Source organism: Ricinus communis, chromosome 10, assembly GCF_019578655.1.
Source record: "Ricinus communis isolate WT05 ecotype wild-type chromosome 10, ASM1957865v1, whole genome shotgun sequence".
NCBI lineage: Eukaryota > Viridiplantae > Streptophyta > Magnoliopsida > Malpighiales > Euphorbiaceae > Ricinus > Ricinus communis.
In genome coordinates this window covers 148,345-163,184 of record NC_063265.1, presented here as the reverse complement: position 1 = coordinate 163,184, position 14,840 = coordinate 148,345, and positions in this window count along the sequence as shown.

Here is a 14,840-nt window from a genome sequence, read left to right as displayed (position 1 = left end):
ATTTCGATGAGGTGTTGGCAGTCGCATTTTCTGGCTTTTCCGGCGAGTTTTAGCCAATCGAAGGGCATATTCGGACTCTCATCAGCTCAAGCTTTACAATGGCACCGGTTTCGTGGCAATCGGACTCCGTTTAAAAATCAACGGTCGAGATCGTCCGTAAATCTCTCCGAATGATCGGGGTTCAGATCGGAAGATCGGAAGCGGGGATCATCATTAACGCGTCGGTTCGAGTCCGTTGGTACATTCGAATTGTCAATCAGACTCCGGCTGCTGGAGGTGAGTCGACCGAGTGATCAAGCGTCTCGGTAATTCTCTAACCCATTGATTTTAGAATTTATTGGTAAAATTTATGTGTTTATTGAAATGTGTTGAGTCTTAGGAATATCGTTAGTTAAAATAAATTGTCGGAATGTCTGCCAATAGTCGTATTTGTGTTGTGTTGCGGAGTCGGAAAAATTAATGCAGTTTTTGTGACTGATCCCGTTAACTAATCGCTATATATTTGAAGTGTTTTCTGGCAATTACTGGATCTGTTTTATGGGAGGTAAGTAAAAGTGCCTTACATAGAGTTAAGATTTCCAAAAAAAATCCTGAGATATCATCTCTTTTATTGTTGATGGTAGCATACCTTTTATAAAGGTGTATCAGTTGGAATGTGAGAGGGACTGTAATATCCTTGAATCCTTCAGCAATATGAGTCAGTTTCTGGTCAACCAGTCAATTTAGACAAGTTTTAAGTGTCTTTCAACAGTAATATTTTGGCGAATGATCGTGCTTGTATTCAAGCAATTTTAGGAGTTTGAGTAGTGGTATGATATGGCAGATACCTTGGTCTTCCAACTTGTGTGGACCAGTCTAAGAGGGAGGTTTTCAAGGGTGCTAAAGAGCAAGTGCGGAAAAAGTTGAAGGGTTAGAAGGAAAAGGTGTTATCAAATGCATGTAAACCTGTGCTCATTAAATTTATTGGCTAAGTCGTTCCTAAATATGTTATAACTTGTTTTTCGCTTCCAATTTCCTTGTGCAATGAGATACATGGCATGATCACTCGCTTTTTTGGGCTTCAAGCAATTTAAAATAGTAGATTTCAACAGTGATCTAAAATAGGACTTAAATCACCTAAAAAAAAAAAAAGAAGACTTAAATTTTATTGAGGACCTTATATGTTAATAAGACACTATGGAAATTGATGGTGATTTAAGTTTTATTCACTTTTAAATAGAGTGAATAAAAGCCTGAAAAGTGTTGTTATATTTCTTTTATTATTTTAAAAATAGTTACTGTACGTATTTAATATATTATTAATTAAATTTTGTAAAATAGAAAGATAATTATAATTAAAATAAGGCCTAATTATCTAAAATATATATATTTTAAGTGTCTCTTTCTAAATTATCCAATTCTTTTCGATTTATAATAATAATTACTATTCTTGCATAATTTTTCTATTATGGGATTTCGGCAAATTTGAAAGAAAAATCCCGCTACAAAATACATATGTGGCATCCGAGCAATTTAAGACAGAAAAAGAAAAACAGACATCAGCAAAATGAGTTGTTGACATGGAGCATTGATTAAAACGGTGAGTTTTTTAATTAAAAATCAAAACATCTCATTTAATACAAAAACAAGAAATAGAGAAGCCAAATAATTGAACAGCAAAAATCATTGATTCCACCTTGTTTTTCTCTCAAAACAATGACGTTCTCTGCAACCAGAACAACTTATTCTCTTCTTCGCTTGCCTAATGGACACAATGCATCACCCTTTTTACCTCTAAATTTTGTTTCTCTCGAACTCTCAAGATTAAATCTTAATCGTTGCTCCTTTTCGTTCGGTCATCGGTTAGCCAATGAAGCAGCAGCACCACCGAGATGAAGATTTTGTGCTTGAGATTGGAGTTAAACAAGGAGGTTTACTCTGGCATGTTGATAAGCTAGTATCAGTTGCAATCTAATAGAATTTCACAGCATAGAAAGTAAGAAATGTGAGGGATTCAAGGAATGTGCTGAGAATAGTTCTTGTGGTAACCGAGATTGGATTGCGTATTGGATTGAATGGCTCTATTTTATTTTCGTTCATTTAGAAGATGATGTTTTGCTTCTAAGTAAGGCAAAGAAAGAGAAATAGAGTGAGGGGAAGAGAAAGATTAAAAGAAGGAACTAGTTATGAATTTTTGGATTTCTAATTTCAAAGTCATATTTTCAAGCAAGTTGCAGGTAATAACTAATCTAAATCGACAAAATTGCATTTTCTAACTTGACTTTCCTTTTAAGTCTTTTACAGCCCGTAGGAGAGGTTCTTGTTCATCTGCTTCTCCTCGAAAAGCAATTGCTCCAACACCTGCTCTTACTATTAAACCACTAACATCGTCACCATCACCAGCGACTGCTCCTTCTTCGACCACCATTGAGTCTCCGTCGTCGCCTCTTACATCTTTGCTTGCAACATCGTCACAATCACCAGCGACTGTTGTTGACGTTGAGATGGAACAACGGAACGAAGAATAAGATTCTACTGCTAATTCAAACCCCAGGTTATGAAAAGAAATCGAAGGGGAAGGGGTTCTCTTCAAAACACATCGTTTTGAACAAATGCACATCTAGAAAATTAATTTGCCGACTCTGTTTTTTCTTTTTCAAAAAGAATTAGCTTCGGTGCCACATATGCACACTCATGCCGAATTTTCATTAAAGTGATACTAGAATTCTAAAATAGAAAATCATTTTGAAGATTAGTAATTATTGTGCAAAGTATGATAAAAAATTAGATAATTTAGAAAAAATGCGGGGAGTTCATAAATTAATAGGTTATTGGGCCTTAAAATAATAAAAACAGTTTATAGCTCTAAAAACTTATTTTCTTATTTTTCAATCCTTCTTAGTTATCCTACGGTGATGGAATTGCCAAATTGAAGGAGACCAGAATCTCTAGTTCTTCCTATGTGAGAATGTCATTGATCTCATACCCTAGTCCAAGCTAAAATGTTTCTTCTTTTTTTAATATTTATTCCATTCCAATATTGATATATCTTAAAGTAATTTAACTTAATCATCTATGACTTCTCCATTAATAAAAATTTGACAGTTAATCATTGATAATTATATACTTAGGATCTATATTAATTAAAAAGTTTACAAGTTTAAAGAGAAAATTTTCACTTTAACTCAAATCTTTATCACTCAATTGCCAATTTCAAGGGATTTATTCATCTCTAAGTAATCATAAATTCATCTTCTTTCTGTGTATAGAAAGTTCTAAACAGATTTGATAGTGTGTGGAGCCCCTCGATGTGTAGAGCCAATTTAGAGAAAGTGTCAAAAACATGCAACTGAATTTGGTGGTGCCATATTAAATACCCATTTTTTATGAGTTGACCATTTGATGGCCAGCTTCCAATTTTCAAGTCTACTAATCTTGAAACTAATTGTCAAGAAAAAGCTGTTAGGCCAGCCATTGATTTGGCCACAGTCCTAATAAACCATTCTTTAGTGGTAATCTTGGCCCTCACTAAAACCAGATTTTGATTAGCCCCAACAATCTTGCCTCCTCCTCCGTATAATTTGTAATTCTGGTTAAAACTACAAAAGTTTGAAAATTTTGAGTTATTTTGATGATTAAAATATCAAATTCTTAAAATAAATATTTTGAAGCATTCTAAAGTATTATGAGTGTATAATACCCAATATAAACTTATAAATTAATAGTATTTTAATTTTAATAATTTATTATAATATTTAATTATAGATCAACTAAATATATTATTTTTATTTATTAAAAACTTTTATACATTTTTAAAATCTAATTAATGGTATATAATAATTATTATTATTATTGTGAAATTTGTCTATATAATTCCTTTATTTGTATAAATAATGAAAGTTATATATATTCACTAATAATATAAATTAACAAAGCTAGTTTATTATTTAAAATGATATGAATTGATTCAGAATTCTGTTAAGTATTATATTATGTTATAATATAAAATATCATAATAGTGCTCTAATAAAATTGAGTGTTTTTAGACTTATAAAATTATATTATAAATAAAATTTAATTCAAAATCTCGTTATATATATATATATATATACTAGTTAGATAAACTATTTTAAGGAGAAATAAAAAAGGAAAGAAAATAAAACACATATTTAAATAGTCTAAATCAATTAAATTTCAAAATTCTTCCCAAATGATTTTAAATTAATGTTTAACTTGAGAAGTGATAGGGTGCAACCTTCCTATCAAATCTTACCAAATGAGTCTGAATTTGCATTATTCTAAGTCCTCGGGAAGAGGCTGCCGGACTTGTAAAAATATTAGAAAATTTAGTTTTGTCCTACAAAAGATATGGTCTAACAAGAATGATGTGCAGCTATCCTCCATGGCATATAAAAGCCTGTAGGATATCTTAGAAAGAGTTTTGGGCAAATTTGAGAACTTGCAAATTGAAGAAATCAACAGGCATAAACCAGATTTGAACAGCCGTGATTCACAACTTTTGACCCTAAGGTTTTATTTTTTCAGAAAAGAATAGAGGATTTGAAAGAGTTTTGCTAGAGTATTACAGTAGTGCCATATTATTATAAATTTATTAATTATAAATAAGTAATTGATATTATTTTTAATTTATTTATTTATTTTTTATATTTTTTATTTAATATAAATTCTCAATGAATTCATATAAATATATATTTTAATATAACTTTTAATTATTTATATAAGTCAAATTTATATTAATGAATTTCATAATTACCAAGTATCATTGATTAAGTTTCAGAAATAGATAAAAGAATTTAATAAATAAATATAAGTATTTGATTTATCAATAACTAAATACTATAAATAGTTGACTAATTTAGTATTTTATTATGTTAATGAATTATTAAAATTAAAATAATATTAATTTTTATAAATTTATATACGGTACTGTAAACTTATGGTACATTAGAATGATTCTAAAATATATTAAATAAAACTATTAATTGATTTTAAGATACCATAGGTATATTATACCATATAAATTTATAATAACTTATATTATTTTAATTTTTATAATTTATTAATGGATTTTGTTAGAGTGCTATTGTATCTTTATAAGTCTATTTTTCAATTATAGATAATTAATTGATATTATTTTAAATAATTTACTAGTTTTATACGCCATTTTACTATATTACTAGTTTTATACTCCCTTTTACTATTTTAGACTATCAATGAATTTATATATAATTTTTAATTATTTATGCAAGTCAAAATTATATAGGTAAATTTCACAGTGGTTAAATACTACTGGTTAAATTAAAAAGAATTAATAAATAAAAATAATATATTTAGTTCATCAATAACAAAATACTACATATAACTTTTAATTTAGCAGTCAGTTATATTAATAAATAGTTTTATAATAATTTAAACTTATATGATTTAGTTTTAAATCTTTTTAATTAAAATAAGAACAGGAGCAGGAGCAGAAATTACCATTCTAACTGAAAATACCATTTTAAAATCATGGGCAAGTCCCATTCTAAATCAAAGTAAATTTAAGGGTTTTTACACAAATGCCTAAAAAATTAAATCAACTAATTTTTATATTCTCAACATCAAAATATAACAAAATTACACTAAAATTAAGAATTTTTATTTTTATACGTTGATGTTAAAGAAACGGGACTCCTCTTCATCCAAAATATCCAATTCAAACTCACTGAAAAATTACAGCATATATAACAATAGTTGATTCATATCAACCTGAAAAATTTCGCAAGAAATTTCATAATAATCTCATCAATAAATATTTAAAATTAAATATTCTAAGTTTTATAATTTATTATTAAATTATCAAAATTTTCAATTTTCTTATTAGAATTACTTTTTCTAACATAGTTATAATTTCTTGTTAATTTATATTCTATTAATATAAAAATAATATATCCATTGTTTAGAGTCTATTTATATAGAAAAATTATAACTATATATTATAACTTTATAGTATCTTATATTATAACAAATTATAACTATATACTATAACTTTTTAGTATTTTATATTATAACAAATTATAACTATATATTATAATTTTATAGTATTTTATATTATAACAAATTATAACTATATATTATAACTTTATAATATTTTATATTATATAGTTATAATATAAATATATAAAAACTTAATAACTTTTATAATAACGAACTATATAGAATATATAGAGTTATTATATAAGATATACGAGTTATTATATATTTTTAATATATAGTTAGCTATTTATATAATATAAAATTAAAAATTTATAATAATATTTTATATAGTATAATTATAATTATATAATATTTTATACAATATAAATTTAAATAATATAATTATAATTATATAATATAAATTTATATAATATAATATAATTATATAATATCTATAGATATATCATAAATATATCTTCTTAAAATTTAGTAAATTTATGTTTATATTTTATGTATTTGATTTATATCTTGTAATAGTTTTGTATATTGACTATTATATGAATTAAGTATATAAAAAGAATACATTAATTGTATATTACATAAAAAATTATTTATTAAAAGAATATAAAAACAATTTTAAAAGTATAATAGACAATATTTATGAAGTATATAACGTGTTTATTTCAAGTATATAATTATCTGATACTTACTAAATTTTGTTCGTTCAAATTTCAAATCATCTTTTATATATTTTTTATATAGATGTGAACATTATATCTAATTTTTTTCTACCGCAATGGACATTGAAAAGAAAACATGAGGTATGTAAGTTTTGATATAACATGTATTCTCATACTAAAAGACAACAACTTTTCATACTTCGTTGTTAACAATATATATTATACTATGAGTATATAATTTATATCAAGTTTATTTCAAGTATACAAAAAGCATCATTGAAATATATTTTAAGTATATTTGAATATATAAAGGATACTATCGTAGTATATTGTGAGTATATTCAATTTATACTCAAACATACTTATATCTAAAAATTCTTTTGATGGCAAGAAGACTAATACTTACACATTTAGATTGAAGCAATAAAGTTTCTAAATATATATAAAGCATTCATAACAAATTCAAACAACTAAAATCTACAAATTAAAATACATCTAAGAGAAAATAATACTTACTTAGGTTAGGATTCTTAAAAATGACTTCAATATATGTTTTTTTAAGGTTTTAAAAGTTGTAAAAGATGAATATTAGATTTCAAAACTTAGATTTTCGAAAAACTAAGAAATTATATCTATTTTGTAAAAAATCCATAAAACAGTATATAGGTATAATAAGTATATGTTTCTAAATTAGTGAAATTATATTTATATTATGTGTATTTTATATATATCTTATAAAATTTTTATATATTAACTATTATATGAATATAAGTATATAAAAGGAATATATCGATTATATATTATATAGAAAATATTATTTTCTAAAAGAATATATAAATATAAATAATTTTTAATGTATACAGTAGATATTATATATTAAGTATATAACGAGTTTATTTCAGGTATATAATATTCTAATTTTTATCAAATCTGCTCTTTTCAGATTTTAAAATTATCTTTTACATTCTTTTATATGTTAATGTGGAAACAATACTTATTATTATCCTTCATCAGAATAAACATTGGAAATAAAATATGAGATATGTAAATTTTAATGTAACGAACATTCTTATACCAAAAAATAGCAACTTCTAAACTTCATAATAATAATGTCAAATCAAATCAAAACGATGGAGCAGTCAAGAATGAGTATATAAGATATGCAACAAGCATATATTTTAAAAATCTTAAAAATTTGTTTAAGAAAATGTTTATATATATATATATATATATATATATATATATATATATATATATATATATATATATATTATTTTAATATAAATATAAAAAGGATAAATTAGTAATAGATTAAAAAAATTCAAACAAAATATAAAATAAGTTTTAAAGTAATACAGTAAAAAGTATATAATGAATATGTAACTAGTATATTTCAGATATATCACACTCTCATTGTTATTGATTTTTCAATTTAGATTTTAAAGTTATATTCTTTTTTTTTTTCGTACAAATATAGACAAAATACCTATTTTTCTTCACCACAACGGACATTTAAAAAGAATATATTATATACATAAACTCTAATATAAATAGCATTTTATACCAAATGACAATATCTTTTTAGCCCATATGGAAATAATATAAGAACAAGCAAAATCAATATGAAACAAATAATAGTTTTGCCATCACCATCGCTGTTTGGTTTTGCTTCGTTAAGACTTAATATCAATATTCTTTTTTGAAGAAAATCAATAATATTTTATTCTTACAGTCAACATCTCCATTTCTTTTAATAAAAGATTTTGAGTTTTGCATCCTCTTTGTCAATGTCAGTCCTTCTTTTTTGTAGGCCTAACATTCTTTTTTTTTTTTTTAATCTATAATTCTAAAGTCTCTATTAGTAGACAAAAAAAAAAGCCTCAATTTCAATAATAGTTACACAAATCAAAAAATAAAAGAAAATTCATCAATTTTTAAGCAATAGCAAAAAAATTTCAAAGAAAATGAAGAAAAAAATAAAAAATTCAGAAAATCAGAGATTATTATAAAAATAAATCATAAAAGAGAAATATTAAATTTAAAAAAAGTATTAAAAGATAAAAAAAAACACATAGTACTATATTATTAGCATAAGAAAAAACATAAAAATAAAAACTCTACTTATAAAAGCAAAAAAAAAAAAAAAAACGCGCTCCATGTAATTTAAACTAAATTTAATTTCATTGGAGACTTTCAATTTAAATTTTTTCCTCTTTTAAAATATATACTGTTGAAGGTTTGAAGTTGATTTTTGTAGATTTATTTTCATGGTTATTTAAGTTAATTCAACTTATCTCTTAGTTTTGGATATTCTTTTATCAGAAATTTCTAGAGTTAGTTTCGTAGATTTTCTTTTTATGAAAAATTGATTGGTTGATTTGCATTTAATTTTAGTTTTTCTTTTGTCATTTTAAAGTAATATCAATTTGATAATTTCTAGTAAAAAATGAGTAACTGAGTAATTTTGTTTTTAATTGAAATAATTGATTACGAAGGTAGCCCCACTTTAACTCAAAGTCAGTATAAGTCTAAAATCAAAACAATTGGATAAATTTTGTTCTCGGTCCCCTCGATCATGGATCTGAAATTGGGGTTCCATGAATATAATTAAATACGGTGCGAATCAACTACTGACCATATGCCCTTTCTGAAGGTCTTTTTTTTTCCAATTATGTTTTCGTAAAAATCCCTTTTCACAGAAACAGTAAAATCTATTTATTTATTTATTTTGTTTATAGGTTGAGATAAAGTAAAATATAATAGAATTATTTATCAAACTTTTTTATGGGAGGAATGATATCACTTTTGAGTTCTCATGGTAGAAAATAAAAAAATTATATAATATTTAAATAATTACACTCAGAAATATTTATAAAATTAATATATATAATTTAAAAATTACTTAATAAAGTATTTTTTGTGTAAAATTATAATTTACAATACAATTAATAATTATCAGAAAGAGATTATATCAATATTTCAAATTGTTTTTACTTTTCATATCAAATTATACTCATTAAAGGAAGGGAGCATTCAGAAAATAAGAACAGAAATTCTCAGGAAAATAGTAAGAGACATTGACGTAATCATACAGCTTGGAATTGGATGCAACAAGCAAATAAACAAAAATAAATGTGGCAATTAGCTAATCCAATAAAAAAAATTGTTTTAAGAGAAAAAACCTAAAATGGAAGAGCAAATGTCACAGTCAGCTAAAGAGAAAGACACAGTCGCCAAATTGGCACACTTTTGAGGGGCGGTTTGGTCGGTCGACTCTGGCCGCCACTTAGTTTGAGACCAGAAAGCCAAACAAATTTTATTCCTGTCAAATTACCAATGAAACCTTTCTCTCTTTCTTAAACTCCAGAACTTTTCTTCTTTAGGGTAATAATGAAATCTCCCTAAGATTTATATTTATATGTATGGTATCAGATTTTACTTAATAATATTTTATAAAATTAATATTATATAAAATTTTAATAAAAATATATATAATTTTAACGCAATTTATATAAAAATTTATTATTAATATTACATACTAATTAAATAAAATAATATTTAAAATATATAAAATAATAACTAAATATAATAAAAGAATTATATAATACCAACTAATTTGCTGTATAAGTATTATGTTTTTTATTATTTCTTTTAAGATCATTAAATTTCAATGTTATTGAAATAAACTAATAATATTAATTATTTATTAAAATAGAATAATCGCTAAATATTTTTTTTTAAATAATATATTTATAATTTAAATAAAATATATTTTAAACTAGAGAATTAGATTATACAATTATCAATAACTGTATATTTATATAAATAAATTATTAACACATATTTAAAACTAAAACGAAGAGAATATCTTAATTATAACTTGTAATGTAGAATTATTAATAATATTTTAATTTATAATTAAAATAATAATAAATTTTAAATTTTAATATATTTAAGCAATTTTTTGTATTATTATGTCCGTTACACACTTCAAATTATTTTTTTAACTCTACTTTTCTAAGAGAAAAAAAAAAGTAGAGTTAAAAGTTTAAGAAATTGGTACCTTTTATTTTAGAAATGGGATGGTAGACTGCATAAATTCAAAATATCAAAATTCATAATCAATCTTTCAAGTAGTCTATTATTTGTTAATAAGTGCATTAATAACTGAAAAAAAAAAATTTAGACAAACTCAGTCTATCACATTATCCATGGACTAAATCAATTACATACTGATATGTGGTCTATTTATTAATTATAGCATTCTTATTGGTTAGATTTTAATCATAAGTTGTTATTAATGAAAATGCTATAATTAATAAATGAACCACATCTCAGTATGTAATTGATTTAGTCTATGAATAACATAGTAGACTGGATCTATCTAAAAATTTCTCCAATAGCTGCTATTTATTAAAGCTACAGGTAAGCATAGTCGCACTGAAACTAAAAAGCTAAATCGAATCAACAGTTTGTTTCGGTTTGATTATTTTTAAAATTTAGTTCGACTTAATTTAAAAATGGCCAAATTGAATAATATTTAGGTTAGGTTTATTTTTTGTTCAAGGGATTTTGATTATAATTGAACCGACCGAAATTCATATAAATTAAGAATATTTGATTTTGTATTTATGTAAAGAAACAATTAATATATTGAACAATAAGAATATATTTATTTGTATTTTATCAATATTTCTAATAGTCTATTATTTATTAATAATCAGTAATAAGTGTATTAACATTGAAGCTGCTATTGATTAAAGCCTTAACTTTAAAATGTTGATTAGAAGTTACTAAAATTTATATTAAAGCAAATTTGACACTTTAAGTTATAAAACCCCAAACCAACCAAATAGCACAAAATAGCATCACATAAAAGATGCATTTAAAATAGTAGATTCCAACGGTAATCTAAAATAAAATTTAAATCAACTGAAAAAAGGACTTAAATTTTATTAAGGACCTTATATATTAGTTAAACATCATAGACATTGATGGTAATGTAAGTTTCATTCTCTCTTAAATAGAGTAATTTGTTAATTTTGAAAGCCTGAAAGCTGGACAATTGTTATAATTTTTTTTCTATTTTTTAAATTTCCATTATATGTATTTAATATATTAATAATTAATTTTTGAATTTAAAAATATTTATAATTAAAATAATAATAATAATAGTCCATATAGATGTGTATGTATAAACTATTTTTTATTTTCTAACCTTTTCTAGTTATTCTATGGCAGTCAATCGCCAAATTAAAAGAGACCAAAATCTCTAATGCTTCCTTAATACAATATGTGATGTTGCTATTTATTTTACACCTTGATCGATATTTTAAGATGGTTTTTTATTGTAATATTTATTCTATTCTAATATTTATATATCTTAAAATAATTTAATTCTATCGTCTATAGCTTCTTGATTAATAAAAATCTAATAGTAAGATCGGGTACAAATGGGTCTATAAGATTAAATATAATTTATATGGCATGGTTGAGAGTATAAAGCTGAATTAGTGTCGAAAAGCTATACTCAATGTGAAGATATTGACTATAAGAAGACATTTGCTCCCATGGCCAAATTAACTATAGTTCATCATTTACTTGCTACAGCTGCTATTCGGAATTGGTCATTTGATTAAATGAATGTCAAAACGTATTTCTCCATGGCGATTTACTCAAAAAACTTTTATGCAATTGCCTCCCAATTTTTGTCAACAGCAGGAGACACATACGGTATGTCACCTCAATAAGTTGCTTGATGAACTTAATGTTAGCATTCGTTTTCTGGATCTAAATATTGAAAAAGTTATGAAAAATTCTATAATGAAAGTTACTGCCTTCTCGAATCTCAGAAGATAGAGAAAAGATGAATCCGAAATTAGGATTGAGGTTAATCCGACCAAAATTACCTTTTTGAAATCAATTTAGAATTAATTGTCAAGAAAAATAAAGTTTGAGGGTCAAAATAATGAATTTTGCATGTTCAGAGACTAAATTGCAAATCTTTCACAAATTTTCCCTATTTAGAGCCCATTGTCTCTACATAGAGCCGATCAGTTCTATGTAGAGCTGCGACTTTATGTAGTGCTGATTTGTATTTTTTTTTATTCAAAATTATATTTTTAAACATTTTTACGTTCAAATACAGATTCTAGAAGGTATTTAACGATAATTGATAGATTTTAATTTTAAAGATTTGATTTATTTATTGGATATTGGTAAATAATTATCTGATAAAAAAAATCGGTTCTTTAAAAAAATTTGAAATGAGATTAAAGTCTATTTGCTCCTCTAGGATTTTTTAAAAGACCTACCTCTATAAATAGAAAGTGAGGACATAGGGTGAGGGGCTAACAACATCGATTAGAAGATTGTGATTAAAAAACCTACGTTATTTTTAAGCATAAGGTGTTTTTGGTAATTGAGAAGTAAGATTACTAAGAAAGAACTCAAGATTTGGAAAATTTTGTGAAAACAATATAAGCTTTTTTAATACCTCATCCAACACTAGATTCCCAACCGATCTTTGATTCAACTGCGTCATCATCCTCTGAGACTTGCAGAACAATCAACTATGGTGATAATTTGAGAGTTTCCCTACATCCATCGTCATCAACATCATTCTCCCATTAAACTAGTTTTCTTATTCTTTTATGTTTTTTGGAAATATGATTAGGGTTTCTTTTTTATTGTTTTACATGTTTGATGTGATTAGATTATGATTTCTTAGGGATTAATATGTTGCCGACTTTATTGAGTTTTTGAATATGATAATAAGAATACTAGAGTTTTGAATATGATAATATGTTTCCCTTTGGATTTTGAATCTAATTAGTCAAATGATTAGAATATTATGATTAGATTTGTATTTTCTTTATATTTTTGTCATTAGATTAGTTTATTGGGTTATATAATTAAAATATGAAATCTGCTATTTTTGTCCACTATATGTCCAGACTTTTAGGGTTTGCATGACTTTTTAGGGTTTTTGGTTTATCTAATGTTATTTGTATCCTTTATCTTGTTTCTTTCGTGTTCTAATTAATTTCTTACCTTTTGTGTATGTGAAATTAGCTCTAGGACATGAGAATTGCAGAGAAACTGTAGAAACCAGCTTAGAGATACCCCAGAGCCCATCGACTTAGCTCATCTCAGTCATGATTTTCAAATTTTTTACAAGTTTTTAATGTATTCTTGACAATTTTAGGTACTGTAACTGAGTGCTTTTCTTTATAATTTTTAGTTGTAGGTCGGATTATAATAGCTAGATTTGCTTTCTATACTTTATTTTTGTTTACTTTTAGTTTAATATATGTCAAATAATTGTACATGACTGCTTAATTAAATTGGGATATATAGACTTTAGGTTAAAATTGAATCCAACATGAAAACTGAAGTCTATGAGACTAATCAATGTTAATTGAGCTTAAGTTTTAAAATTAATATAGACTTAGTAAGCTTTATCATATTTCAATTAGATTAGATTTAGGTTCACACCTTGGGGGTCTATCATAATAAGTAGTTCATATATGATCAAAGTCTTGGCAAAACATAACTTATAATTAGGCAGACTCGGAGGAACTTGTACATAATTAGTAAGTTAGATTAATAATCTTAATATGGACTAGGTTTAATAAAAATGGGCTAGACTTAAGTGAACTATATGTGTTATTTGGTATCCTTGTATATGAATTGCTGTGTTTATAAGGAATAATTTGTTAAATAATAAAATTAAAGACTAAATTACACAAATAAGGAAGTTGGCTTCTGGATCCATCTTTGGATTTGTGGCATAAGCTTCCTTATCGAATTTAAAAAACGTCACTCATTAGTAAAGATGTCCCGATGAATTATCGGAGTGGCGACTCCTATCTCCGAGGGAGTTTCAATAACTAATTAGCATCCAATTAGATTGAAAAGTTTTGCAGTGCCATAGTTACTAAAGATACATAAATACTCACCTAAAATTGCGGCACACCCTTAAACAAGCCTCTCATAATTGGTTTCATAAATGTTACTGTTATGCAGTAAAATGTCCTATCAATCTAAACCTAAATATACCCTTTTTGTAAAAATCTTTAATAATTCTGTTGTATCCGTATTCATTTATGTAGATGATATGTTTATAACAATGATAATTATACAACTGTTGCTTTTGAAGAACTTTTCTAAACCAAAATTTGTATTAAAAAATCTTGGCTAACT